The sequence below is a fragment of the Myotis myotis genome, unplaced genomic scaffold (genome assembly GCF_014108235.1).
Source record: "Myotis myotis isolate mMyoMyo1 unplaced genomic scaffold, mMyoMyo1.p scaffold_m19_p_3, whole genome shotgun sequence".
In the NCBI taxonomy this organism is placed as follows: Eukaryota; Metazoa; Chordata; class Mammalia; order Chiroptera; family Vespertilionidae; genus Myotis; species Myotis myotis.
This window is the reverse complement of record NW_023416335.1, coordinates 205,824,421-205,851,955: the sequence shown is the minus strand read 5'-3', so window position 1 is coordinate 205,851,955 and position 27,535 is coordinate 205,824,421. Positions and strand designations below refer to the sequence as shown.

Here is a 27,535-nt window from a genome sequence, read left to right as displayed (position 1 = left end):
GTGGAGCGGATGAATCCCCACCCCTCTGGACTCAGAGGCACCGCCCCTACCTATTCCCATAGGCTAATATGTCTGTCCATCAAGACTTGGAGCAGGTCGGAGTGGGTGAGACAGCCAGGAGGGCGGGATCGTCCCCCCAGGCTCCGCCTCCGGGCCGGCGCCCGCGAGGAATGGACGGGCGGCTGAAAGGGCGGGGCGGGAAGGCGGAGAGGAGCCGACCGGGTGCGGTGAGGCGCGCAGATCACCGCGGTTCCTGGGCAGGGCACGGAAGCAGAGCCAGGCTGACCTGCTGCAGCTCCCGCCTCGCGCGCTCGCCCCACCCCGCCGTCGCCCGAGCGCTCGAGAAAGCCTTTTCGGGAGAAGCAGCGCCTGTTCCCCGGGGCCGATCCAGGTTCAGGTGAGCGAGCCCCACCAGTCGGTCCCGCCCCGGGCTGGCTGGTGCGGACGGCGGTGACCGGACGCAGGCGTCTGGCCGGCGGGCCGGCGTGCGGTTCTCGGCCCCGGCGCGGCCGGCGACCGGCGCGGGCGGGCGGACCCGAGCGCTGCGGGCCGGGCTGGCCCCGCATCCTTCCCCGAGGGGCAGCGGGACCCCGGCGCGATGCTCGGGAAGGCGCCGCTGGCAGCGCGGCCTCGGGGAGCCGAGGGAGGCGGTCGTGGGCAGCGCTCCCCGGAAACCCCTCATCTCCTCCAACCCCACCCCCGCCTGGCTCACTCCCGGCGGGGCACCGGGGAGCCTCGACCTCCCCCTGCTGCCGGGCACGCGCCCCGCCCTCGCCTCGCCCAGTGCCCAAGTTGGGCAAACTTTTTAACCCCTTCCGGGGAGCCGCTGTCCCTGGGACCCGGACGGGGGGTGGGCTCGGGGCCGCGGCCCCTTTGGAAGTTTTCTCGAAGGCCTTTCCGAAGCGGAGGTAACGGGCAGGCGGGGACCGTTTGGCAGCTGTCAGGGCGTCCTCCTGAGTCAGACTCGGACAGCCCCGCCGCAGACATTGCGCTCGGCGCGGTTTCCGCCCTCCGCTCCCGACTTCCTCCTCTGCGCGGCGCGAGCGGTCGGCAGGGGAGGGCACGGGGAGAGGTGCGGCGGGCGCCTGCAGGAGGAGGACCCGCGGGCGCCGGGCTGCCAGGCAGGAAGAGTTCCCAGTCCCCCCGCAGCCCCTCGCCCTTCGACTCTTGACTTCCCTCCGGGAGGAGAAGGCCCGGGACCGCCCGCAGCCATCTGTGCCTCCCGGGCATGCACCTGATTCCACCGCACCTGGGGCCGCCCCACCCGGGCGTGGCCGGGCGGGGTTGGGGGGAAGTTGGATCCTGTGCTTTTAGGACTGGGCCTGGGCGATTGCATCGTTCCTGTTTGGGCCAGATCTTGGGGTTTTCTGTACCCGCAGCCCCTACTTCCCGTGCAGGGGTCCTCACCCCATCCTGTCCTGGGGCCACGCCCAGAGCAGGGCTGCACCCGTCTTCCATCCCTCGAAACGGAGGACCCTCACCGGCTGCCTTGAGGTGGCGGCAGCGGTGGCAGGGTGAGTGCCAGGGCTGCTGTCTGCGGCCCCACCCAGCCCCCACCCAGCAGCCAGGTGTCGGGAGAAAGGTCCCTGGGAAGTCCCAGGTCCTGGAGACACGCGGCTTCCTCTGCTGGGCAATTGAGAGGCCCAGCCGCTTCTCGGTTCGCTGGGCTCGCTGCACTCGGTTCTGGGTTTGACAAGATTTCAGAGTAACTGTTGAGTAACCTGAAGGGGAAGAGAGCCTTAGCCTTCCTGCAACACTGTGGCCATTTCTGACGCCACTGTTTGAGGCCCTCTTGGTAACTCACCTGGTTATTCTTTTTTTTTTTTGTAGGAAGAGAGGCTGCTTTAAGGCTCATTTAGACAATCACTTGATTAATATTAGTTAGTTTATATACAAGGCTGCTGGGAGTGAGGGGAGGGTACATAGATGTGTAATTGAGCAAATATTTAACTGGCTTCTCTGTGCCAGGGACTCTGCCAGGTGGTAAGGGGGTGTGTGAGGTTGAGTAAGACCTGGCCCCTGCCCTCCGGCAATTAGGGGAGAGCTGAGACAAATTTGTGGATGACTCTGATGTGAGGCGAAGATGACAGAGACCCCAGAAAGGTACTGTGAGTCATGGGGATTCGGAGAAAGAAGCCAGCCCATCCTGGGAGACCGACCCATAGGCCTCTGCCTTTGAGGAGTTCACAGCCCTCAAGGGGAAATATGGCCCAGTGACTGAAATACAAAGGCGGCCTCTGATAAATGTCCCGAGCATGCTGTAGACAAAGGACTCGAGGAATTCCAATAGGGGCCACTTCTGTCTGAGGCCAGGAGGGAAGCGGCCTCGAGGAAGGAGCCCAGTGCCGGTTTGCAAACAGGGCAAGCACTGGGTGTTGGAAAGCGAGGACTCATTTAGTGGGTAATTGAGGGGTAATTAAAAGCGTCAAGAGATTGCTCAGTGTAATTTGAGAGCCGCTGTGCCCCCCAGATGGCTGTGGGGTGACACCAAAGAGCTCTACTCTTCACACTCAGCAAGTCCTGGCAGTGCCTGTGGGCAGATCCAGGTGCTGGCAGACCCAGGTGCCCAGATTGGCAGGCTCTGCTTGGGGAAGGGCCGCCCGAGAGGTGCATTCTGTGGCTGCTTGTCTGAGGGGCACAGGAGGGGAGAGGAAAGAGGGGGTCAGAGCCCTGGTATTGTCTTTTTATTTATAAACTTTTTAACCCCGGGGGTTGGAGATGGGACAACTTCTCTCTTGCAGGATGAAGGATGCATGTTAATCACAGCCTGCCTTTCGCCTGTTCTTGATCCAGAAAAAACAAAACAAGGATCTGTTAGCTTTTTAAACGGAAAAAAGCACAGGAAAAATGCAGCATTGTTGTGTAGCCTGGTAGGGTATTGCTAGAGACCAGGCTAGCTGTGCTTTCTTCACTTCCTCTTGTAGCTAATCCTTCAGTAAAGTACTTAAGACAGCCCTTACCAGCTTGACATCTTTATTTCAAAAGGAGAGGAGGGGTTGGCTGTTGTTTTCCTCAGAGGCGGGCCTTGCGCTTCTCTTGGGGTAGAAAGAGAAACCCAAAGCAAAGAAAAAAAAAATCCAAGCCTTAACAGCTTCCTCCCAAGCATCATGTTCCAGAAATATTTAGAATAACAAAATCTGTGTGTCCTCTTAATTAAACAAACGTCCTAATTTGCTGAGCATTAAAGAGCATCCCTGCCACAGGGGCAGGAAGTGCATTTTCTCTTTGTGCAGCCCCAGAGAGTCACTGCCTCGGCCTTAACCCTTGGTGCACTGAGCCTTTGGGCTCAGGCCCTCCAGTGACTGAATGGAGCCCTGGCTGCCCCTGGGAAGTGGTGCTCCTGTGACTTACAGAATCCCATTCTTAGAGCTGAGAATTGTGGGGTTGTGAGCTTCAGAACAAGACTCCAGTCCTGACCCTGCCACTACTAGCTTAATACCTTAGGCAAGTCACACAACCCACGTGGGAATCATGACAGCTCCCCTACAGGGTGAGATGTGAGAACTAAAAGGAATAAGGTACGGAAAGGGCCTATGTAAGGTATGTAGAGTGGCTATGTAAAATTTTAAGAAAATATATAAATGTTCCGTCTTAATTCCCTGGGTTGTCAGGGGAGGAAACAGAAGAGGAGGGGTAGATGGTTTTCCTGGCTCCTGGCTCAGTGCCCTTTCTACTTCTAAACAGGTGTGCTGGTGCCTGTGCGTGTGCGTGTGTGTTTGCAGCACTCGTGGCCTCTGGAGCCTAAGTGGTAAAAGCACAAGTGGTCCTGGGGCCCATCCGCTGATGGCTGCGGACGCACTTGATGAGCTTGTGCTGAGCAGCCTCATTTCTGGGCCCTGGCCTGGGTAGAAGGTGCGCAAACTAACTGCAATAGCTCTAAAACATGGTTTCCAGTGCTCTAGTCTAGGACATTGCCAAGGGGTAGCATGCAAAGAGCCTTGAGTGTCTGGAGACCTGACTTCTAGTTCTAGCTGAGGGAACATTTGATTTTGGTAGAAAATGCCATTATTGCCTACAAAGATATCACACCACTAATTATGGATGAGAGGGTGGGGAAAACTGACAAATTTAGGCATTTTAAAAAATATATATTTTTTATTGATTTCAGAGAGGAAGGGAGAGGGAGAGAGATAGAAACATCAATGACGAGAGAGAATCATCCATCAGCTGCCTCCTGCACGCCTCCTACTGGGGATCGAACCCACAACCCAGGCATGTGTCCTTGATGGGAATTGAACTCAGGACCCTTTTGTCCCAAGGCTCTATCCACTGAGCCAAACCAGCTAGGGCGAAATTCAGTCATTTTAATTTCTCCAATATGCCCCAGTTTCGTAGGTACTCTCCTGCCCCATTGATGGACATATGAGTTGTAACAACTCTCCTTTTTTTTAAAATCCTCACCCAGGGATATTTCTTTACTGATTTTCAGAGAGAATGGAAGGGAAGGGGAGAGAGAGAAACATTGATGTGAGAAAGACACATCGATTGGTTGCTTCCTGCATGTGCCCCGACAGGGCCTGAGCCTGCAACCAAGGTACATGCCCTTGACGGGATTTGAACCCAGGACTCTTCAGTCAGCGGGCTGACTCTCTATCCATTGAATCAAACTGGCTAGGCACAATTCTCCTTTTTGAAGGTAGTTTGATGGCAATATTTGTCAAAGCATAGTCCTTCTGTCTGAATTCTAGGAATGTGCCCCGCAGATCAACTCAAATGTGCAAAAGGAAATGTTGAGGATATTGTTTGCAGCATTGTCATAGACAAAGACAGGAAATAAGCTCACTGTCCATCAGAAAGGTCAAATAAATCATGGCACAGCTGTACAGTGGCAGTCCTCACAGCCCTTTAAAAAAATGAGGCCGATCTATATGTACTGATAGGCCATGCTCTACGGGATATGTTGTAAGTGGAAGAAACTAGATGTGAAGTAGTATAGATGGTGGTCCCTTTGTGTGAAACATGCTATGTCACCTTGGTTCTGTGCCTGAAAAGATATTGAGATGCTGGTAATAGTGGTTACCTCTTGAAAGGGCCCAGGAAGTGAGACTGGGGGTGGGGGGTGGGGTGAGCATTATTTTTCATTAAATGCCTTTTTATATGTATTGCCCTTAAATCATAAAAAACTTAAAAATTTTCTTATTACCTATAAAAACAAGAGGGTCTGCTGGCCAGTCTTGTAGGTCTCAGTTTAAAATGCATTGCTCTAGATTCCAAGTTTCCTATTGAGTGCCTACTGTGTGCAGGGAAGGAGGGAAGGTTTTCAAAATTGACTGACTTGCTCTTGTGGTTGGAACATTTTGGGTACTGTTTTCTTCTCCATGATGTCATATTATCACCAGAGTAACCCTTAACAAATGTCTACTCTGATCCACTCCCTCATATTCTGGAAAATGGTAGATGATTGCTTTTCTTTGCTGTAAATGTCTGGAAAATATTTCAGGATGACCTTTTGCCAGGTTTTCCACAGTTCCGCTGGCTCCAAATTACCTGGAGTCCTTTCCTGGGGAGTCTACCTGACCAGAAGCCTATACCAGGCCTTTATTCTCTTGGGTCCTCTAACCTAAAGGTCATTTCAGTCACTAGTGTGCCCCTTCCCACTCCATCCTGTTATCCCTCAGACATCTGGCCTGTGGTTCTTAGGTATTAACAGTGGAAAGGCCCAAATTCTTGAGAAAATGTGATCAGAAGAGTGTTTTGACTTGGAGGACCCCCATGCCCTTCTTCAGGAAGCCCATCTTCATCTTGCATGGCGTGGGTACTGGAGAAGCTGCCAGCTCTGTTCGCTGCTGAGTTAGCTCTTTACTGTGGCAAAGGCAGTGGAAGACCCCTTCAGGGTCTCTGCCAGGCCTGTGCCCTGCCAGGCAGCCTCCGGCCTCCAGGAGGAGTGGCATGAGTCACCCATGAGTATACGGAATGAGCCTAGGTCTAAAATGGGCCTGCCACCACATGGGCTCGAAGGCTGGATGCTGGCCTGCCAAATCCCCTGGCCTGCCAAATCCCCTTGCCCCCATCTGCCCCTCGTGCTTTGATGGTACCAAATATTTGGGAAGCAGGAGGGGAGCTGCCTTCTGGGTCTGATGCATGTCTCTTTAAAAAGTAACTGAGGCTGGCTGCTCTGTTGGAATTTCTCAGGCCCTCATTCTGCTGACTAGTCTCTCAGGCCCGAGGTGATTCAGCACCCAGAATGGAACACAACATCCTGGCCCCTGGGCAGGTGGGCCCAGAAAAGGCTCTTGACTGGCCTTGGGCTGAGGACAAGGCCTTCTTGGGAGCTTCCCCCCAGCCTGACCCTCCAAGCCTCACAGTGGCATGGTCTGTAGGTACCTTCTTCAGCCGGTGGGTTACTGCACTAGGAACCTTCCTGCTGAGGCTGGAGGGAGCCTTGCAAGGCCTTCTGGAACTTGCCACTGAAGGGTGTGGCTTCCTGCCTGGGCAGGTTGGGCTGGGCCGCAGGAGAAGTTGAAGGTGGAGCTGATCTTCCCCCACCAGCCAGTCTTTGCTTCCATGCCTCTCCGGGGTCCTTGTCCTCAGGGCCCTACAGTACTACCCAGAGGAACAAGGGGCCTCTGAGGAGGTCCCCTCTCACTTCCATGGACATTTCTTTACAGTTTGGGAACATGTGTCTTAGGTTTCTTTTCCTTTCATTTTAACTCTAATGCTTAAAAGAAAAATCAACAGAACAATAACATCTCCCTATTGAATTTACTGAGAATTAGAGGATGCCCGAGCTGGAAGGGATATTAAGGACAGTGTAATTTTTCTCCCTTAATTCGAAAAGGAGTGGTTTGCCCAAGCTCATCTGTCTGCGAGTTGGTAAAAGAAAGCTTTGGCCCTGGCTTCACTCACCCCCAGTGCCTTTCTCTCAAAATGATGTGGCCTCGTTTAAAAGTGTTTTGAACTGTTATCATCCCTTTTATGCGCTGTTTAGCCAAGCAACACATACTTAGCTCCTTTAATCTTTCCTCAAGAGTCTATTCTTCCCCACCCTTAATCTTTTTCGTTTTTTTTGGGGGGGTGGGCACTGGGATTAAGAAATAGGGTGGGAGGTGTTTCTCGGGTTTCTCTGAACTTCTTCCAGTTGGACAGGCCATTTAGGCTGAAAGTTCCCACAGCTCAAAAATCAATATTTCACATGGGGTCGTGCCAGGCAGCAGGGTGGGCCCTTCTGAGAGGCACTGGCTTTCCGGTGTTCCTCAGCCAGTCCTCATTTCTAGTCATTTCAAGTAATTTAATGTCTGGGGTGATCGATTTGTTGTATTTTCAGCATGAGACCTACAGCAGAGGGACCAAAACAAGGGCTTTGGGGTCAGATGGAACTAGGACTAGACCCCCCCACCTTTTCTCCTAACTGTTAACACTGGAGCCTAGTTTCTTCACCATGGAGATTCCTGCCTTTTTCAGGCTTGTTGTAATTAACATATAAATATGTGTTAAGTGAAGTGGTGCTTTTCTCTCTCCCCTCTTCCTCCTTTTTCTTATGTTATCACCAACATCATCAGATGGTAGAAAATACATGTTCAGGTTTTAAAGATTTTCAATTTGTCTCACAAGCCTGTCCCTTGAGAACAAGGTGTGGTGACCAAGGAACCTGCCAGAAGATTTCCTAGGCTGGACGCTGAGGTTTCAAGGCCTGCAACCTTTGCATTCTGACCACACAATACAATTCAAGGTGTTATGTCTGCGCTGCTTATGAGCTGGCTGAAGCATGTTAAAAAAGCTTGCTGCAAAGCACTACCTTTATTTAGAGTTGTCTGTGTTCAAAAGCCGCCGCGTTTCCTGTGTTTTGCCTTAAGTCACTGGGCTGGAGAAGGCAGCTTCCTGTCTGATAAACATAAAGTCAGGCATTTGGAACAGTTTGGGTGACTTCATCTAACTGGGCTGGAAGGGGAAGAGGATTTTAGAACCCACTGGACTGTGAAGATCTGGAGGCAGGAGGCAGGCTCTCCCCCTCTCTGGATCCCCGGTTCTTGCCCGGTGCCTGGCTCAGTCAGCCCCTGGTCCTCGTTGTAGGAGCGGAGTTTAAGTCTCACTGGTGCCTTTGCCTGTAAGCCAGGCGACACGGAGGCCCAGGCAGCCAGCGATTTAGAGTGCCCTTTAGTAGTGATCTCTCCATTTTACAGAATTTGGTTGCAAGGTGCTTACTTGTCTGGAAACCTCTGGGGTGAGGAAGGTGGTAGCGGGGAGCCGTTTAAAAGGTTTGGTCTATTTTTTAATATTTAAGAGCCAACTATTGGGTATGAGAGTATTGACCTCAATTTTTTTTTTGCCAAGTCAATAACCGAGGCTCCTTGGGCCCCTGCTGCACGGCCTGCACTGTGCCAGGCTTGGTGGGGCTTCAGTGGGGCCGGAGGGCAGAGGGCAGAGAGTGCCTCCTTGTCCTCTAACCGTGGGTAGGGACACTGGGAGAGAGATTTGCCACATGAGACAGGTCGTATACTACGCTGAGTGGCTGGGGATTTCTGGGGATTTCTGAGCCTTTGAGCCAGCTTCCTGGAGGCTAGACTTGCCTGGAAGGTGGAGGGAGATGGGGATGGTGGGCGGGGAAGGAAGAGGCTGGGAGTCAGGAGGTCCGGGTTGAAGTCCTCCCAGCTCTGCTAATATTAGCAATCATAATCATAATAATTAAATATTATTGGGCACTGTGCTGGTGCTTTTACCTGAATTATCTCATTTCTTGCCTCATTCTCATGAGGTAGGAAAATATCCCCATTTTATAGATGAGGAGACTGAGCAGGGATTCAAACATGGGTACTCTGACTCTAGGCCCCGGTGTGACCTTGTAGATGCCCTTCACTCCAGGGCTTGACAGTGAGGGGATGGGCTGGTCCCTGGGCCCTCTCTCACCAGTGACCGGGAATTAACGGAAGGAGCAGACTTTGGGCCATGGCAGAATGGGTCCTCCTGTTCTCTAGTGCAATTGGCTACTCAGAGAGAGGTTGCCAGTTCGATAGTGTTGCCTTGGCTACGGACTTCACCTTTAACCTCAACTGGTCATTTTTCAAATGTGTGTGGCTGGTCCTAAGGGAGGGCAGGTGAAAAGACTGCTGCCGGGCAGTGCATATCCTGGCTGCTGTGCCTGCCTGCTGGTGGCCGGGCCCTGGTGCTCTTCACCAGGGAGCCAGCCAGCCAGCGGCCTGCCACCATCTTGACCATTGGGCTCTTCTTGACCTCAGCCCACTTGCATCCAACAGACTGGCATTCCTTCCTTTCTTCATTTGTTCATCTGTCCACCATCGTTCAGTAACCACTCTTCAGAGCTTCTTATGTGCTAGGCACTGGGCTGGGGCTGGGAACGTGGAGGTGAAGGAAGCAGTTTCTAGGAGCTGATGGTGTCCTGCCAGCTAGAGTGCAGGGGTGGGGTTGGGGGGTTGGGGGGAGCGCAGGGGAGAGAGGCTCAGGAGGGTCTGAGAAGGCTTCCTGGAGGAGGCGGCATCTGAGCTGATTGCAAGCTAGGGACGTGGCATAGTACATCCAGGAAGAAGGGCTGGGACCTTGTTCAGTTGCTCAGACCCTGGCGGTGCTTTGTTCAGGGGTGATTCAGGTTGCCAAGTCCCTCTGAGTCACTGGGCTGGTAAAAGATTTCCTCTTTTTAGGAGCTCTAGGCCCAGCCCTTTGTCCCAGTCTTTACAGAGCTCAGATGGCTCATTGAGGCCTCCTTTCCCCTGGCCATTTCCTGGGAAATGTGGGAGTGCAGGATTCTACTCCCAGGTCCTTAACTCCTGAGTGGCTGCTGGGAATTCTGCCTGTGCCCTCTGGGTGTGTGGTCAGCATGCCGTTTCCAGCTGGAGGACTTGGGGGAGATTTATCATGGAGTGTTGAGAGAAACATAATTGTTCCCCTCCTTAGAGTTTAAAAAAGGGGGTGTTGTGTATACCTCAAACAATATTAGCAAAGCTGGTGAGAAGATTTGCCCTCACCCCATCCACCGTTTGCATCTTTCTGGGCTTTCTGACCATATTGCCACAATTAGTATTTTAATGGAGGAGAAGAAGCATTACTTACATTGCCAGAAAGCTTATTGGGTTTTATTGACTGTTTTGGAAATTCATTCATTCAGCAAATAGGTCCTGAGCATTTGTTCTAGGGCAGACACTGCTAGGTCAGCAGTTCTCAACCTTCCTCATGCCACGACCCTTCAATACAGTTCCTCATGCTGTGGTGACCCCCAACCATAACATTATTTTCGTTGCTGCTTCATAGCTGTAATTTTGCTACTGTTATGAATCATAATGTAAATATCTGATACGCAGGATGTATTTTCATTGCTACAAATTGAACATAATTAAAGCATAGTGATTAATCACAAAAACAATATGTAATTATATATGTGTTTTCCGATGGTCTTAGGCGACCCCTGTGATAGGGTCGTTCGACCCCCAGGTTGAGAACTGCTGTCTAGGTGGTTAGGAGGTAGATGAATGAGACGTTACAGGCCCTGCCCTCAGGGGTTTATGGTCTAGGCCCAGGGAAAAACCACTTCACTCTGGTGGTGTGGGTTGTGATAAAGGTGAGCCCAGGAGAAAGTGGCAGCTCAGATGCCCAATTTGAGTCGCCGGAAAACAGGTAAAACCACTTTGTCATTTGTGGTGAGAAAGCTTAGGAACACAGACCTGGGAGATCTTTCTGGGCTCATTGGAGGAAGATCTTCAACCAGCTGCCCCTCCCTGAGTGGTTCATGTACTGCCCTGGCCCAGAAAAGACAGCTGGGAGGAAGTGAGGGGGCATAGACTCCCAGGGCTCATGTCGACAGGGAGCGGACCCCTCAGTGACCATGGCAAGAGGCACCTGAGGGTGGAGTTAGCAGGGGGGTGAGGTGGAGTGGGGTGGTCTCCAAAATGTCTAAAAGCTACTGGTAGGCCACTTAGACTGTGCTGTGGCCCCTACCCTCTCGATTGTAGCAACAAGTTGCAACAGTTTAGTTTTGTTGCAAAGAGGAAGTTTCAGAATCCTAGTGGCAGCTTTTGAACAGATAGATGTTAACAATAGTAAGGGAGTTACTCAGGGGTGGGCTGGGCAGCGCATGAGGGAGAAGATGGGAGAAACTGGAATGCAATGTCTTTGCTCTGGAATTTTCTTACCTTCCAGATAATATGGCTTCCTTGCCGGTATCTTTCCTTTTTCCAGCCCCCATTGTCTCTGTTTTCTCCAGCCCTAGTTCCTGGCTCTAGGGAGCCTGACCAGAACTCCACTGTGTTCCTGGAGAGCAGGAGTGAAGTCACTTGTTCTGAAAGGAGCCACAGGCTTATTGTCACCCACCCGCCCACCTAGGGAATGAGAGGGCCGGGAGTGGCCCCAGACATGGTCACTGGGACACTTGCACAGCCTTGTTTGTGTTTCAGGCTTTGTCAACCTCTGAGTTCCCTTTTCAGCCTGCAGTGGGGATTTGGCTCAGTTCCAGGCCGCTTGGGTTTGAGGTTTGACTAGGAGAGCTGTGTTCCTCAATGCCCCCTTCAGCACACACTCATAAAACCCAAAACAAACCCTGCACCTTAACCCAACTTTATTTTTACATATTGACTTAGAATTAGTAATAAGACGAAACCTAAGCTAGGGGTTTTGGCACTTGGTAGATGTTCCCTGGTGGCAGAGGCGAGGTCCTTTGTGTATCTTCTTTCTTTATTTCCTGTCACCTTGTTTACACTATTACTTGGTGCTGATTATAGGCTAGAGATTATCTTTGAGTTTATACTGTTTTTAATTATTGACCAGCTATAATATTGGAGGAGGAGAAGTGGGTGCAAGAAACAGAGAATTAGATAAAGCAGAAGGAGACTGCGGGGTGTGGGAAGGGAGTGGGTGACTTTAGAAGCAGCAGCTGGGTTTGAATCCCATTTTCACTCGGTTTAGTAGTTGATTAAATATGCCTCAAATGCTGGGGATAGGCGACTGAATAAAACCACCAAAGTCTCTGTAGTTCACATTCTGTCAGCCAGACAAGCCCATGGCAGGTCAGGATGGTGGCAGGTGCTGACAGAACAGGTGAGGGCATAGTACAAAGTACCACAGACGGGATGACGTAAACAACAGACATTTATTCTCACCGTCTGGGGCTAGACGTCCAAGCCCATGGTGCTGGCAGGGTTGGTTTCCTCTGAGGCCTCCCTCCTTGGCTTGCAGATGGCTGCGCCCTTGCTGCCTCTTCACATGGTCTTCCCTTTGTGCACGAGCATCCAAGCTGTCCCCCAAGTGTCCAGATTTCCTCTTCTTATAAGGACAGTAGGCAGATTGGATTAGGGCCCACCCTGATGGTTCATTTTAACTTAATTACCTCTTAAAAAACCCTATCTCCAAATACAATCACATTCTGAGATCCTGGGGGTTAAGGCATCAACATAAGACTTTTTTTAAGGGGGGAGGGACACAATTTACCCCACAACAGGGGAGAAGAGAGTGAGGGGGTGTCAGTGAAGGCCTCTCTAATTCAAGAACATTTTTTCAGTCCCTGAGGTGTGAGGGATGAGCCCTCCAGGACTTGTCTACTTTACCCATTTATTTAACTGCTTTGAGTCCCAGTTTTCTCACCTGTAAAATATGGTTAATAAAACCCATGTTTCCTTCTGCCCCCCACCCGCACCTTTTCCTTCTGCCTCTTTCCTCCTCTCTGCTCCCCAGTTCCACTTCTGATCAGGGTGTTTTAGTAACTGGGCCCGCAGGAAGGACCAGGACTGCCCCCCACCCCCGGGCTGTTCCCAGCCCCCATGGGGCTCTGCCTTTCTCACTGGGGTGATGGCATCCCCACACAGTTCTTTGGACCACGTGTTCTTGGAGGTGGCTCTCCCCTCTGAGGAGCCGCAAACACTGTTTTTACACGAGCAAGGAGTGACACTTGGAGAAAACTGGTGCAGGACTATAAACATAAAATACCAGTTGCAGGCCAAAGCGTGGGATGGCTGCCAGGGAAAGAGCTTCCCTTGCTTTGTTAACGCTCCCAGAACAGGCGACAAGGTCTCACACCTCCCTGTGCCGCTCTCGCTTCTCTCATTAGAGGTGTTGCCCCTCGGACCCGTGTGCATGCCTGGCCCGAGGTGGGTACTTACTGTGTGCTTGAGAAATGGGTGAATATATTCATATCTGAGTGTGGGTCCAACAGACCCTGGTTCAACATCAGCGCTGTCCCTTAGCGCGGTGTGACTTTGGGTGCAAGGCTGTCTGGATTCCTTTGGGTCCGGAGGCTTAGCCACCGTGATGTGCACGTCTAGTACTTATGTACAGAGGCAGGGGCTCTGGAGTCAGACTCTGACCTAATCCTGGTTTGCCCATTTGCCAGCTCTGATGTTGGTTAAGCCAGGCATCCTTTCCGTGCCTGTTTTCTTTGTCTGTAAAATGAGAAAATAAAGTTTAGCTTTATTGTTTATATGTTTTTTTTTGTTTGTTTTTTTTTTTTTAATATATTTTATTGATTTTTTACAGAGAGGAAGGGAGAGGGATAGAGAGCTAGAAACATCGATGAGAGAGAAACATCGATCAGCTGCCTCCTGCACATCTCCCACTGGGGATGTGCCCGCAACCCAGGCACATGCCCTTAACTGGAATCGAACCCGGGACCCTTCAGTCCGCAGGCCGACGCTCTATCCACTGAGCCAAACCGGCTTCGGCTGTTTATATGTTTTATTTGTACATAACTTGTCCAGCATAGTGCCAGGCTATCTATAAATATATCCTTTTTTTTTTTTTTTTTTTAAAAAAAAACCCCCGTTAAGTCTATTTCTATCACTATGAAGCTTGAAGTCAAACAAAAGTCTCCCAGTCCCATGAGAATGGCGGTATTAATGTTCCCATTTCATAGCTGGGAAAAATTGAGGCTCGGAGAACCTAAGTGTCTTGGCCCTAGGTAGCAAGTGAGAGATCTCAGATCCCCTCCCCGGTCCTCTGATTTCAGGCCGGTTATTTCCCATACCTGTCTCTCATCCCACGTAACCCATCATATGGAAAATGTCTGTGAAGTTGGGGGCTGCCGACTGCATGCTTTTGTACACAACATTGAAGCTGTGGTTATTAGGACCCAGTGCCTCACTGGCTTATGGTATCAGGTGTAAAATACAGCCCCCCTCCCTTCCATCCTACACAAATCAATGTTTAGCAGGTGGGGGTGGGCGGCCTGGTGTGTGAAATCTGTCAGCCTGGTTCCTGCAGCTCTTCTCCCTCAGCTCCCTAGCCCACCAGCACGCTGTTCTCAGCCTGCCTCCCGCCCAGAGCCAGCCTGCCGCCCACCAACTGATTCCCGCATTTGCCAGTGTGAGGAGGAGGTGGCGGGTCGCTCCAAGTGCTCATGAAAAATGCCTCCTTATGGGATTAATTACTTGATGCTGAGCACTGTGGAATTCGCAGGGCTCCCTCCGCACTCTGACTTCTCACCTCCAGTCGTTTCTACTCCTTCCGCCAAACGTACCTGAGTTCTGCACACATCTGGCCAGCACGTTCAACCTCATGTCAGAGAGGAAAGAATGGACAGTGACTTCCGAGCTGAGGCTGAAGACCCGGCAGGCAGGTCCCCTCCCTGCCACTTCCTAGCCGCCTGCCTGGAGTCTCGCTGTATCCTCAGAGTGAGGACACTGGGCCAGGGGCATTCCAGGTTGTAAAGCCCCTTGTGTGCAGACCTTCAGAGCACCACACACCCTGGGCAGGCGTATTAAAGAGAGGCTTTCTTTTCCTAAAAGTAAACAAGTCCCTGCTTTAATTATCCTTAGGTTGAAATAGTGGACTCCCCTCCCCCTTCTGGCTTTCAGACAAGAATCTGAAGAATGTGATACTCCTGGACCTGAGCAAAGAAAGATCAGGCTCTGGGGCAGGATTCAAAGCACTTCGGGCCTTACCAGGCATCCTTTGTAGTTCCTGCATCTGGGACATTCCATATTAGTTGTGGTGGGGAGTCACTGATGACTAGGAGCTCATTAAATTCCTCACTCCTCCAGGCCAGGTAGCTCAGTTGGTTAGGGCATTGTCCCGATGTCCCCAGGTTGCCGGTTTGATATCTGGTCAGGGCGCCTACAAGAATCGACCAACGTGTGCATAAATCACGGAACAACAAATCGGTGTCTCTCGCGCTCTAAAAATCATGTTTAAAAATTAAAAAAAAATTCCTGGCTCTTCAGTGGGACCCACAGGGAACAGCGGGGAGGCGTCAGGGAGAGAAACACTCCCCACCCCAACACTCTTATCTTTTTTTTTTTTTAAATCCTCACCCAAGGATATTTTTCCATTGATTTTCAGAGAGAGGGAAAGAGAAATATCGATGTGAGAGAAACACATCGATTGGTTGCCTCCTACACATGCCCTGACCAGGGCCCGGTGCTGGGGAGAAGCCTGCAACCGAGGTACATGCCGTTTGACCGCAATCGAACCCGGGATCCTTCGGTCTGCAGGCCGATGCTCTATCCACTGAGCTAAACCGGCTCGGGCCAACACTCTTATCTTAGAGAAATCAAGTTAAAAGGAGTTTTGCAGGGCAAACACGGTTGCCGAGGGGCTTGGTATCAGCCAGGAGAACCGCTACTACTGCTTTGGTTTGGGTGACAGGAAAACTGGGGGGTCACCTGAGGTTCCTTCCCCTTCCTGATTGGTGGCTGACGGTGTTTACCTGTCCTGGCTGGTCCTCCTTGCTGGGTGCACTGTGTTTGCAGCTTCCCTGCATGTGCTCCGAGGCTGTGGGCCACGTGCACTGGCACACGGACCCTGGAGCCTGATGAGACCTCCAGGGTACAGACTCCAACAACCAGCAAGTCACTTAAACACTCTGGGCTTCAACTTCTGCATCTGCAAAACAGGACAGTAATAGGACCTACGTCACAGGGCTGTTGTGTGGGTTAGTGCGCTCTCGGGCGAAAAGCACTCAGAACTAAGTATTAGCGGTTGTCAGCATGGCCTTGCCATGTGGGCTTTGTGATTCCCATTTTCCAGATGAAGAAAGAGAGGTTCAGAACGTTTAAGTAACATGCCCAGATTCCCTCAGCCAGTGCGTGGAGACCGCAGCACTCACATCCACGCCTGCCTGATCGCTCGCATCCTCTGAGGTGTGTGTATGTGTGGACATGTCCATGTGCACATGTCCGTGTGTGTGCACATTCTGGGGGGTGGGGGAGGGTGCTGCCCAGGACAGGATGGTGTTGCCTGAATCCGGCAGCTCCCTAGGGCAGGGGCTGCTGCCGTCCCTTCTCTCACCTGCAGCTTCAGCCTTGGCCCCTTTGGAACTAGACTGGTTCTGGCAAAGGAACAATTCTTGGTGGGTGGTCAAATAAGCAACGGCCAGGTTCCTGGTGAAGGATGTGTGAGGTCATCCCTGTGGCCAGGCTACCCACCTGCTCAAGGGAGGCGGGGTCGGCCGGCTTTTCAGACCAGGGTGCTACCACAGCCTGCTCTAGGGAACTGCAATTTAATTTTTTTATACAGTGTGAAATAAGTGGGTTTTATTTTCACTCAATGGCTTGTATTGGGGTCATTCTCCCCAGGGAGGCTGATGGTTCTGGAATGCTGCTTGTCCACCCTGGCTGCAGCCTGTATGCCCAGGCCTGGCACCGGGAGAAAAGGCCCAAGGAAGGAGAGATGGCTCTCCGTCCAGTTTTGGATTTTTTGTTCCTGCGGCCCAGGGTGATCCAGAGTGATCCAGAGCTGCCCTGGGGAAGGGACCTCCGCTTCCCACGCAAAGTCACTGCTGGTTGTCCGGACTGCAGCTCTGCTCTCAGACCTCTTTTGTGAGAGTCTGCTTAACCCTCTGCAGGAAGTGAAGGAAGAGGATCCTCTTGCCTTTGTTCATGTTGCCTTGGCGGAGAGGAGGCCACTCCAGTGCCCCTTTGCCTTTGAGCTCGTCAACAGGGGCCCCTAAAAGTTCTTAGGCTGAGCTTGAGGGTCTCTGAGCCCCTAAGATGGTAGGCCAAGGGGTCACAGCCCTCAAAGGGGTCCTTGGTGACTGAAAGCGTTAAGAATCACTGATCCGGAGACATGGGAACTTTGGGTTTCCTGTTTATAGAGCGAGTGTGTGTGTGTGTGTGTGTGTGTGTGTGTGTGTGAACAGATCAGCATGCTATTATCGGCATGAGGGTTTGTTCATTACAGGTAGCTTATGCTGCCCAGGCAGATAAAAATGTGGGAGCACCTTCCACAATCTCATCTCTGTACAGTGGCCTACTTCTCCCACCTGATCTTTTTTTTTAATTTTAAATATATTTTTATTGATTTTAGAGAGGAAGGGAGAGGGAGAGGGAGAGAGAGATAGAAACATCAATGATGAGAGAGAATCATTGATCGGCTGCCTCCTGTCTGCCCCCTACTGGGGATCGAGCCTCCAACCCGGGCATGTGCCCTTGACCAAAATTGAACCTGGGACCTTTCAGTCCGCAGGCTGACGCTCTATCCACTGAGCCAAACCAGCTAGGGCCCACCTGATCTTTTTTTAAATTGAGTTTATTGGGTGACATTGGCTAATAAAATTATAGGTTTCAGGTATACAGGTCTACAACACATCTTCTATATATTGTGTTGTGTTTACCATCCCAAGTCAAGTCTCCTTCCATCAGCATTTTTCCTCCTGTTTACCCTCTTCTACCTCCCCCACCCCCCTTCCCTCTGGCAGACACATACTGTTGTCTGTGTCCATGAGTCTTTTTGTTTCTTTGCTTAATCCCGTCACCTTTCTCACCCAGCCCCCACCATCTGATCTTTCTTGTATTAAACTTTTTTTTTTATAAATATATTTTATTGATTTTTTACAGAGAGGAAGGGAGTGGGGTAGAGAGTTAGAAACATCGATCAGCTTTCTCCCGCACACCCCCCACTGGGGAGGTGCCCGCAACCAAGGCACATGCCCCTAACCGGAATCGAACCCGGGACCCTTCAGTCCCCAGGCCGACGCTCCATCCACTGAGCCAAACCAGTCAGGGCTCTTGTATTAAACTTTAATATATTACTTCTGGGTGTCTCTTCAGCGCGGGCCTGGGACTGGCGCTTTGAGTGGTGATGTTTTGACTGGAGATTTGACCTGTTGTTATTCTGGATACTGAGGAAACTGGGCTCTTTCTTTCTGTCCTTGTGATCACCCACCTGCACTCCAGGTGCTCAAAGGATGTTTCCTCAGCCATATCCGGGCAGGTGGCTTCACAATTCCCCCCCCCCCCCACCCCATCCCCCCCAGCTTCTGAGTCTCTTTTTAAAGAGGGAGGGTGGGGCGCAGGGGAAGGGGGTGCGGTAAGGATACCTGCCATGGCTTCTTTGAGGTGGTCCTGATCAAATGGTGGGTGCAGTGGGAGAGGAACATGTTCCCCACAGAGGCTCACTTCGGCTTTGGACTTGAGCTTGTGCTTGGGCTAATTCCCTGTGTGATCTTGGGGGAGTCGCTGGATCAGTCTGAGCCTCATCTACCCAGCCTCATGGGTGGGTCGTGAAATTTAGTGGATGGCAACCAGCATTTTTAGAAATGGAATAAAATAGATTCAAATGACAAATATCGGAGTGCATAGGATGTATTCGTAGGTTTTGTTTTGTTTGACATACTTGTGTATAATTGTGATAAAAAGTTCTTACTTTTAATTTTTTTTCTGGAGGCTTGAGATAAAAAAGAAAATGTTGGTACCCCAGGATGAGATGCTCTGGGGAGAGTTTCTTTTAGCCCCAACTTTGTGTTGGTCCCACCTACAGGTCTGAGCTGCTGGGTCTCCTCCCGCCGCTCCAGCTGAGCCTGTAAATGGAGCCCCTTGCAAATCACAGTCTTTAAAGTTCTTTACAAAATTCTGGGAAATGAGCTGCATTCCTGGGGTGGAATAAATCATGTTGAGTTAGGCTAGGCAGGATGTGACTGCAAACCCCTGAAGTGGGCTGTGTGAGGGCAGCGCCTGTGACTGACTCATTATGAGCTCAGTGGCGACACAGACTTCTTGAGAGAAGAGGCAAAGATTGTGGGGGAGGGTAGCTGGCTGCCCAGGGCGCCACCAAGTACCACTCCTCCGTTAGCTCATTCTGATCTTCACAATAGTCCTGTGAGTGGAGCAGTGCTCTGACCACATTGCAGAGACAGGGCTGGCACTCTGTACTGTGCAACTCACAGCTGTCCTGGGGGGTGAATGCTAGCACCTCCATTTTACAAATGGAGAAACCGAGGCCTGGGGCCACGTCAGCCCGGCAAAGTTTGCTCTTTTGGCTCAGCGATGGGTCTGGAATTCCACAGCCAGCCAGGCTGCCTCCTGAGTCTGGTGCTTTCTAAGATGCTGTCTGTAAAGGTCATGAATAAGCTTATCACCATGTGGAAGGCCTCTCTCCTCTCAGTGATGAAGCTCATTAGTGGAGTGACTTGAATGACCCGCTCCATCAATTCAGGAAGATTGTTTTTGACCCTTGGCCAGTCGCAGTCTCTCAGAAACAAAATAAAGATCAGTGGACATCAGATTTAGCTGGAAGGAGGGAGGGTGAGAAGAATAGGACAGCGATGCGGTCCTGGATCCTTTGCTACTCTGCCTGCTAAGGGGGGAATGAACCACACGAGAGTCACTTATGTTTGGAAAATAAGGTGTGGGATTCTTGGGCTTAAGCATTAGGCACTTTAAGAAAGGGTGGCAGAGAGTCTGGGGAGTTTGGACTTCTTGGGAGACTCCATTACTTCAGTACCTGCATGTTGGGCAGTGAGGACCCAGCGGTGACTGGGACACATTGTGGCCTTAGAGCTCTCAGCCCAGCCAGACCAGGGTTAGAATGGCTATTGGTGCAAGTGGCTATACCAGCGGTTCTCAACCTGTGGGTCACGACCCCTTTGGGGGTCGAACGACCCTTTCACAAGGATTGCCTGTGACCATCGGAAAACACATATATAATTACATATTGTTTTTTGTGATTAATCATTATGCTTAATTTGTAACAATGAAAATACATCCTGCATATCAGATATTTACATTACGATTCATAACAGTAGCAAAATTACAGTTATGAAGTAACAACACAAATAATTTTATGGTTGGGGGTCACCACAACATGAGGAACTGTATTAAAGGGTCGCGGCATGAGGAAGGTTGAGAACCACTGGGCTACACTGTTCTGTTATTTTAGTATTACTTATACATCACGTAGAAGAGCACGCTGCTGAAGGCCTGGTGGGTTCTGGGCTGAGGAGTTTTCAGAAGTTGTCTTTCGTTCCTGATGTTGCCTCGGGTTTCTCAGCCTCCAGATGTGGATGCAGGAAGCTAGCGCTTGCCCATAGTTACATCTTCGCAGTGAGGTTACTTTTTTGCATTGGGTTTCAGCAAGCCGCTCCCTTGCTTGAGGAAAGGAAAACCGCGCTCTCAGCAGGACCAGAGGGAAGGAATTACTTTGCTGCAGAACCTGAATGGTTCACATTGCCCGTGCGCGTGAGGGCAGCTCGAGCAAGCTCGGGAGATGCTATCTGCCGGACAGCAGGCTCGGTGTGTTCGGTGAACATTCCTAAGGGGCAGGCAGCCAACCAGTTGTCAGCCTTGTCAAACTGGGGGCCAGTCTGAGGGCAGAATCTGCGCTCTTCAGGAGGGGATATTGTCCCTGAAATTACTTGCTTCTCTTTGCAGTTTCTCCTGGACTACTGAGTGCAAGGTCATTACCAGGTAGGTGAGGCACGGGTATGACCTCACTATCCAAATATGGACTACTTTACAAGTAAGGTCAAGGGTCCAGTGCAGATGACTTTCCTGCAGATCCACAGATCCAGCCTGTGGCCCGGCCTCTTCCCATTTAGTGAGAGCTGCTGAACCTGTTGCTCATGTACCTGCCCGCCTCTCTCCCTCTCTCCCTCTCTCCTTCGACAGTAGACATGAGGGGTGAGGAGGGGTTGCCTTTGGAACGGTGAGCTCTTGGACAGCCAGGTTCCCAGATGACACAAAGTGAGCGTAAACCCAGCACTTGGAGCAGCTCACGTCACTTCAGCAAGTACTGATTGAGGACCCGCTCTGTGCAGTACCCTGGGCTCAGTCAGCACCTGAGTAGGGAGCAGGGGACAGTCCCTGCCTTCAAGGAGTTCTAGGGACGCTGGTGGGACAGGCAGAGAAGCAGTGGCTCTGGTGTAAGGCAGATTGCACTGTGGACTGCGGGGGTGGGGGGTGTAGAGATGAATAACATACTAGGGTGTTAGGAAAGGCTGCCTGGGCCATCTGGGAGCAGAGACATCCTCCGGGAGCCATGGCTAGAATGGAGGGTGTCTGGAGGTGACAAGAGAGGTGGGCTGCAAAGATTGTTGGGTTTTGAAGGCCACGGGCTGTCATTCTGAAGGGGGCTGCCTGCAAGCTCTAATTGCTTTGTGCCCTGATTGATTAGTCAAGAGATTCATTTATTAAGGAATAGTTTCTGTGCCCAAAGCCATGTATCTGACGCCCTGAGGACGAGGGTGGTATCTTAGTGGAAGAAACTCCGCTGGGCACTTTGGTCTGCGTGGCACCTGATGCGTGAGATCCATGGCGGGAGAGTTCCTGACCCTGGGCCAGACTGTTTGGAGTAGCAGCTCAGACGGTGAAATCTGTGCCGCATTTGCCCCTCTTGTGGCGTTGAACCACTTTTCCCCAGCCGCCTCACAGAACTCTTTCCTCCTCTCTAGATAAAAAAGCCCCTCCTGGCTAATCCATGGTACTTTCCAACGGCTGGCCTTGCCCCCTTAAATTGAGGTCAGGGAGGGTGATTTTTTAAAAATACAAATCCAATGATGTCACCCTCCCTACCTCCCACCTCCTGAGGTGGCCTCTCCTTATCCCTAGAATAAAATCTACATTCCTCCACATGGCTGATAAGATCCTGGGTAAGCTGCTGAGTTTATCCCCTCCAGCCTCATCTTCAGCTACCCAACCCCCCATTCCTTACACATACAGGGGGAGGGGAATCTATGCACAAAATTCTGGTGCCATTTTTGATGCTCTGGGTTCGTTGGGTGCAGGGCAAAGTCAGAATGACCGCAGGCCTCGCCTTCTTCAGGCAGGCAAATACCAGCATTTCTCATGTTCCCTGGGACTCTCAGGAGTTCTGGGAAGTCTCTCCATGGGTCTCTCTCTGAGGAGGAAGGGCAAAGGGGGTGGGTTGGGGGTTCTGGTGCTAAATTCCTCTCTGCCCCCGTCTCTGGTCTGGTTTTCTTATCTGCTAAGCATCAGCACAGACTGGGGTTGGACTACTGCTAAGGGAAACAAGTCCCAGCTTCTTCTGTAAGCAAACAACATTCCTGAGGTTGGGAGGGAGGGGGCCCTCTGTAGCCCTCCCAGTCCTCAGCAGCCCCTGGTCCTCCCCACTTCATAGCCTGGGGAGGATGAGCACCTTAAAGTGGGGAGCTGCTGTAAGGTTGGCCCTGGGGGCAGAGTGGCTGACCCCTCCCTGTAGATAACTGTTTTAATAGCCCTGCTGCTTCTACAGGAGGCTCCTGTACATCTCTGTCCTTGTTGGAGCCTGATAGCAGCATCTGAGTGCTGTGCAGGGCCGCACAGCTGGGCAGTACCAAGCCACACTCAAATCCAGCTCTTCTGCTGCTGGCCTCACGCACATCCCACCAGACCTGCGTTTCTCAGGTCAGCATCGAGAAAGTTTCCTGCAGAATGTTCCTGGGCCCTGTGCCTGACGGACAGAGGGAAGCGGGCTTCCTTGCCGCAGGCTTCTCAGAACTGCTGTGTGCATGTGACTGCGGGAGGCTGTGGGTGGCAGCGGGCTCAACCTTCCTGGGCCATGAAACCCTCTTTCCTCAAGCAAAATCACTGTGTTTGGGAGTCACCGTACTGTGCCACGTTGTTCTCTGGACTGATGTCACCTGGAGAGTCACCAAACTTGTAGAAACTTTTCATAGGCCCCAGGTGTCCTTCTAGGAAGAATTAAGACTAATTAGGTCAGGAGGACAAGAGACAGGAGTTGGGAGGGGACTTCCTATTATTAAGTGTTGGATTCTTTGCTGGGAACTTGAGTTACAATCCCTGTGATGGTAGGTAGGCATTTTTTCTTATTCTAGAGCGAGGAGATTCTCCTGGTATTAATTAACAGCTTTGAGATCATAGGAATTGTGAGCAGGAGATTGAGACGCAGTACGTCTGACTCCAAACTCAACCCCATTGCATTCTCTTATTGTGCATTATAAATACCTGTCTTGGGGTTTGAAGAATCGGCGCTCCACATGGCAGTGGTTTTTCTAAGTTCTGTCACTCTCTTTTAGGTTGGCAAAGATTGATGCCTGTAGCACTTGCTCAGTATTTCTCCAGAAGCGGCAGGAGGGCAGCCTGAGGCCTTCCCATGGGTCCCAGCGAGGGCTGATGCCTGCCCGCTAGCCTATGCCAGCTGAGGTCCTATGGGGGTGTGTCTGGTGGTAGATGGTAGGCGCCTCAACATTGGTCAATCAGGGGACACTAGAAATTTCCAGAAAACTGAGATGGTTTAGTCAACCTTATGAAAAGTTTCTTGGGGACCAAGAAATAATTTTTACTCCTGCATCTCTTTGTGGATTGAACGCTCTAATCCTTTTTCCCCCTTTTTTGTTTTGAGGATATAAGAAAATTAGTCCATTAAAAAAAAAGTAGTCCATAAATGGCTTGGGTTTTGTAACAGAGTAGGTGGCTGTGACCTGTGCGTGCTTTCACCTTGGGTCAGCTCTCCAACTCTCTGGCCCTCTGTACCAAGGGGATTTTCCAGCTTCTAACAAACCTTCCCCACCACTCCTTCCTCATTTTTGCCTTGTTCCTTATGCATTCATTCAGGAAACTTTAACCGAGCCCTGCTCTGGGTCAGGCATTGTGCTAGACATTTGAAATAAAAATGAACGAGACCGCTTCTGTCCTCAGATAAGGCTGCAAATAATGAGTGTGGGTGCAGAGCGGGAGGGACACAAAGAGGAGGGAAGTGTTTTTGCAGCAAACAGGGGAGGGCCTTCGAGAGGAGAGAGCATTTGGACTGGGGCTTGAGAAAGGGTTCCTGGTGCAGAGGACATACCAGCTTCTTCCAAGGCCTGCAGGCATGCGCAGAGAAGGATGTGAGCAGGAATGGATTAAGCCGCAGAGAAGGGCAGAGGAAGAGGCAGGGCTGGAGCATTATTGGAGGAGATGTATGGGCAGAGCAAGGGCCTTCTCACCATGCAAGGATGGTTAGATTTTGTCCTGGAGATGTAAAGCCATTCAACTGTTTTGAACTGGTGGTGATATCAGTAAAATAGGAAGTAGCATGAATAGAAATGGAGCTGCCAAGTCATCCTGTAGGCAGCGAGGGGGGTGGATTTGAAGGGCAGGGAAGCCTCAGGGGAAGGGCAGTAAGGAGGCAGCTGTGCAGCTTAGAAAGGAGGGGCTGTGGGCATGGACTGGAGCTGGGCACCAGCGGTGGGGTTGGCAGAGCACTTCTCATCCTCCAGGGAGATGTTTACAGTGATTGTCTTGGGTGACCAGGTGACCAGTCTTTCTTAGAGATGGAGACCCAGAAGACAGTGCAGGTTGGGGCAGAGGGGGGTAGGGGAGAGTTCAGGTATGATGGTGCTTGTGGGTCCTCCAGGATGGAGACACCCGTCTGGTTGGTGCTTAAGGTCTGGGAGGAAAGTTCTGGGTGGGAAACACTCATCTAGGTATCATCCCTGGAATTAACACTGTTTTGCCAAAACCATTAAAAAATAGCCTTTGATGGCATTCCTAGGATGGTGGGATGCGCTGATACAGCATGAGAGCAACCCCTCCCCCTCCCGCAGTGTGGCTGCTGCCTGTCTGTCTTCCATTAGTCGCCTGGACCTCTTGATGCTGATGAACTCTGCTTATGAGTCACTGTCTGAACTACTGTGTCAGAGGTTCTGGAGACTCAGGCCGTGTCTGGGGAGGCACATGTGCCTTCTTTGCCTGATTCTTTTTAAAAAAATCGGGCATTTAGGAGTCTTTACTTTATAGTCCAGTAGTGGGTTCTGGGCAGATCCCTTAAATTCCATGTATTACAAGGGACAGTCTCCTTGGTGATGGTGTCGTCCAGGATGGTCATTGTTTGGGCCCCGGGAATTATTTTACTCTGAGGACTTCTCTGTTTTAAAGATTGGGCTTGTGCAGTTCACTGTTGGGAGAGTCTTTACAAAGTTGAGGTCTGGCTTCTGTTCAACATTTGCTCATACTAACCTTTACATTAGTGGTTCTCAACTGGGGGTGATTTTGCCGCCCCTCTTCCCGAATCACCACCTTTGGCAATGTCTGGAGACACTTTTGGTTGGGATGGGGTGCTATGTTGATTAGTGAGTACAGGCCAGAGGTACTGCTAACTACCCTACACTGCACAGGACAGTCCTTCACAACAAAGACTTACTTGGCCTGAAATGGTCACAGTATTGAGGTTGAGAAACCCTCCCTTACCTGATCACGTCCTTTTATGGTTCGTGAAAAACAGCACCTTCTTCTCCCTTGGCCTGGGATCCTTTTCTACCATTCCCCACTCACATCAATGTTCCATCCATCTTCCAGGATCCAGCTTCAATGTCGTCTCTATGAACTCTCTCTCGAGCTTCCACGTTTTCCATTCAATTGCCCCTTTCTCTCTGTTTCCACAGCAAGCTGCTCGCTCCTGTCTTCCTGCAGAGTCCTGTGGTGTAGAGCTGGTTGTTTACACGGTCTCCCCTCTGCAGTGACTGTTACACAAAGACAAGCGTCCTGTCTCATTGTCACCTATGTTCAGTGTTGAACTAACAGCCTTGTGAGGTAGAGAAGGTGACACGAAATGTTATCTGCATTTACAGTGCGCCAGAGAGGTGGCATGTGCCCAGGGTCACAAGCAAGTACTTCTTAATCCAGGTGGCATCTATCTATTGGGCGCCCACCATGCTTGTTGGGTGCAGCAGTTAACAGGACAGAAAACCCAGGAGCTTGCTCTGTCCACTCTAAATAAAGCCCCAGATTGGCACTTCAGCGATATGTGTCATCCAGTACATGATAAACTCCTTGGGTGTCCTTTATACCTTTGTCACAATATTTTTGCACATAGATCCTCAGTATGATTTGGTTGACTGAGTACATCTAATGGGTTTGAAATTTTCTTTATTATTTCAGTAGCTGCTTTCATAGAACCATCCTTAATAGTTTATTTAACTCAAAAGCAATGGCTGGCTTGGCCCTTGTGGTTAAGCATGGACCTATGAGCCAGGAGGTCATGGTTCGATTTCCGGTCAAGGCACATGCCCGAGTTTCTTTTGGACTCGATCCCCAGTAGGGGGCGTGCAGGAAGCAGCTGATCAATGATTCTCATCATTGATGTTTCCTCTTTCTCCCTCTCCCTTCCTCTCTGAAATTAATTTAAAAAAGCAGTGGCTGTAAGGAGAAAGAGAAGGGGCATATCCACCTGTGCTCCCTGGGATGGGGGTAGGATGAAAAACAATCAGAGGAGCTGTTCGCATCCATCATTGATTATGCTGGAAAAGGGCTCCGGGGTCTGGGGTGAAGCTTGGGTCTCTGGTCTGGAACCTTGGTTCAGAGAACTTAAATGGCTCGCCCAAGGCCATGTCCCACATCCTCTTACATCTTGCTTAGCGATTTAGAAGTGGGAGAAGTCTCTTGTACAAACCAGCACAAAGAGAATATGGGGTTTGCAGCTTTAAATTGGCAAATCAATGTCTGTTTTACTGGTTTGCTTAACCAGGGGTTCTCAGTGGAACCTGAGTGGAAACTGAGCAGAGCATTGAAGCCGAATGGGTCTGAGTGTGAACCTGGGTTTTGGGACCTGTCTGAGCCTCATTTCCCTCACCTGTAAAATGAATATGACAATATATACCTTAAAAATGATTGCCGGCCTTGAGTGAGAAAACAGAGAGCTTCTAAGCAGGCCCTCCGTGCTTGGTATCTTTGATGAGGTGGGCTGCCTTCAAAGCTCCAAGCCTAGAATTGGCCCATGGAAGGCTTTACATAATCCTAGTTGTCTAGGAATGGAAACGCTCAGTCTTTGGACCAACGATTTGTCCTCGTAGAATAAATTCTGTCTTTAAGGGGCTAGTGGTTTCTTTTCCATACAAGCACACAAGTAAGTAAAAAGAGAACCCGAGGGAGGGAGGGAGGGGGGGAGGAGGGGATTCTTTGGGAAAACAGGAAGGAGTAAAAGGTCCAAGTAGATGTTTTGCGGGGTGGGGGGCGGGAGGATGGAAGTGGAGAAGGGGAGAAGGCAAATAATCGAGGAATTACATTTTGGGTTGAAAGCAGAGGTTTTTGGTTAACCTATTTACTTTCAGTTTCATCATTTCCTGAGCGTCCTAATTTAGCCTCTGGTGTGTCCTCTCGATTATGGCCTAAAAAGGCAACTACTTGGGTTTCTTGGAGTTGGACTGGCACCCACAGGAAGCCACATGGGAAGGGCCTGGAAGGGCCTGCCTCAGCCTGATCTGATCTGCAATGGGGAAGAGTGGCCTTCTTTCTCCTTAACTCCTTGCTGGCTGGCCAAGCCCCCCCCACCCCTGCCCCGTTCCCAGGGCTTCCTGAGGGCCCCTAATCTGAGCCAGCAAGGTCTTTCCTGCAGACAGTTTTCTAAGTGCTGGTGTGGCTGCTGCTCCAGTGGCTGTGCTCATCAACCCCTTTGGCAAACATTTTGATAACATATCTCAGGGCCATAAAAATGTCCAGATTATTTTGATCCAGTA

The 27,535-nt window shown here is 50.9% G+C and overlaps 1 protein-coding gene across 1 annotated transcript in view; it reads left to right on the top strand.

Annotated features, from left to right (window-relative positions):
• The first annotated feature begins 223 nt into the window (after nt 1–223).
• The window catches only part of MYH9 (myosin heavy chain 9), a 92,884-nt gene continuing 65,572 nt past the window's right edge, over nt 224–27,535 (top strand). Inside the window, exon 1 of the mRNA XM_036299190.1 lies at nt 224–397. The gene's annotated coding sequence lies outside the window, so the exon portion shown is untranslated. The remainder of the gene's footprint in view (nt 398–27,535) is intronic.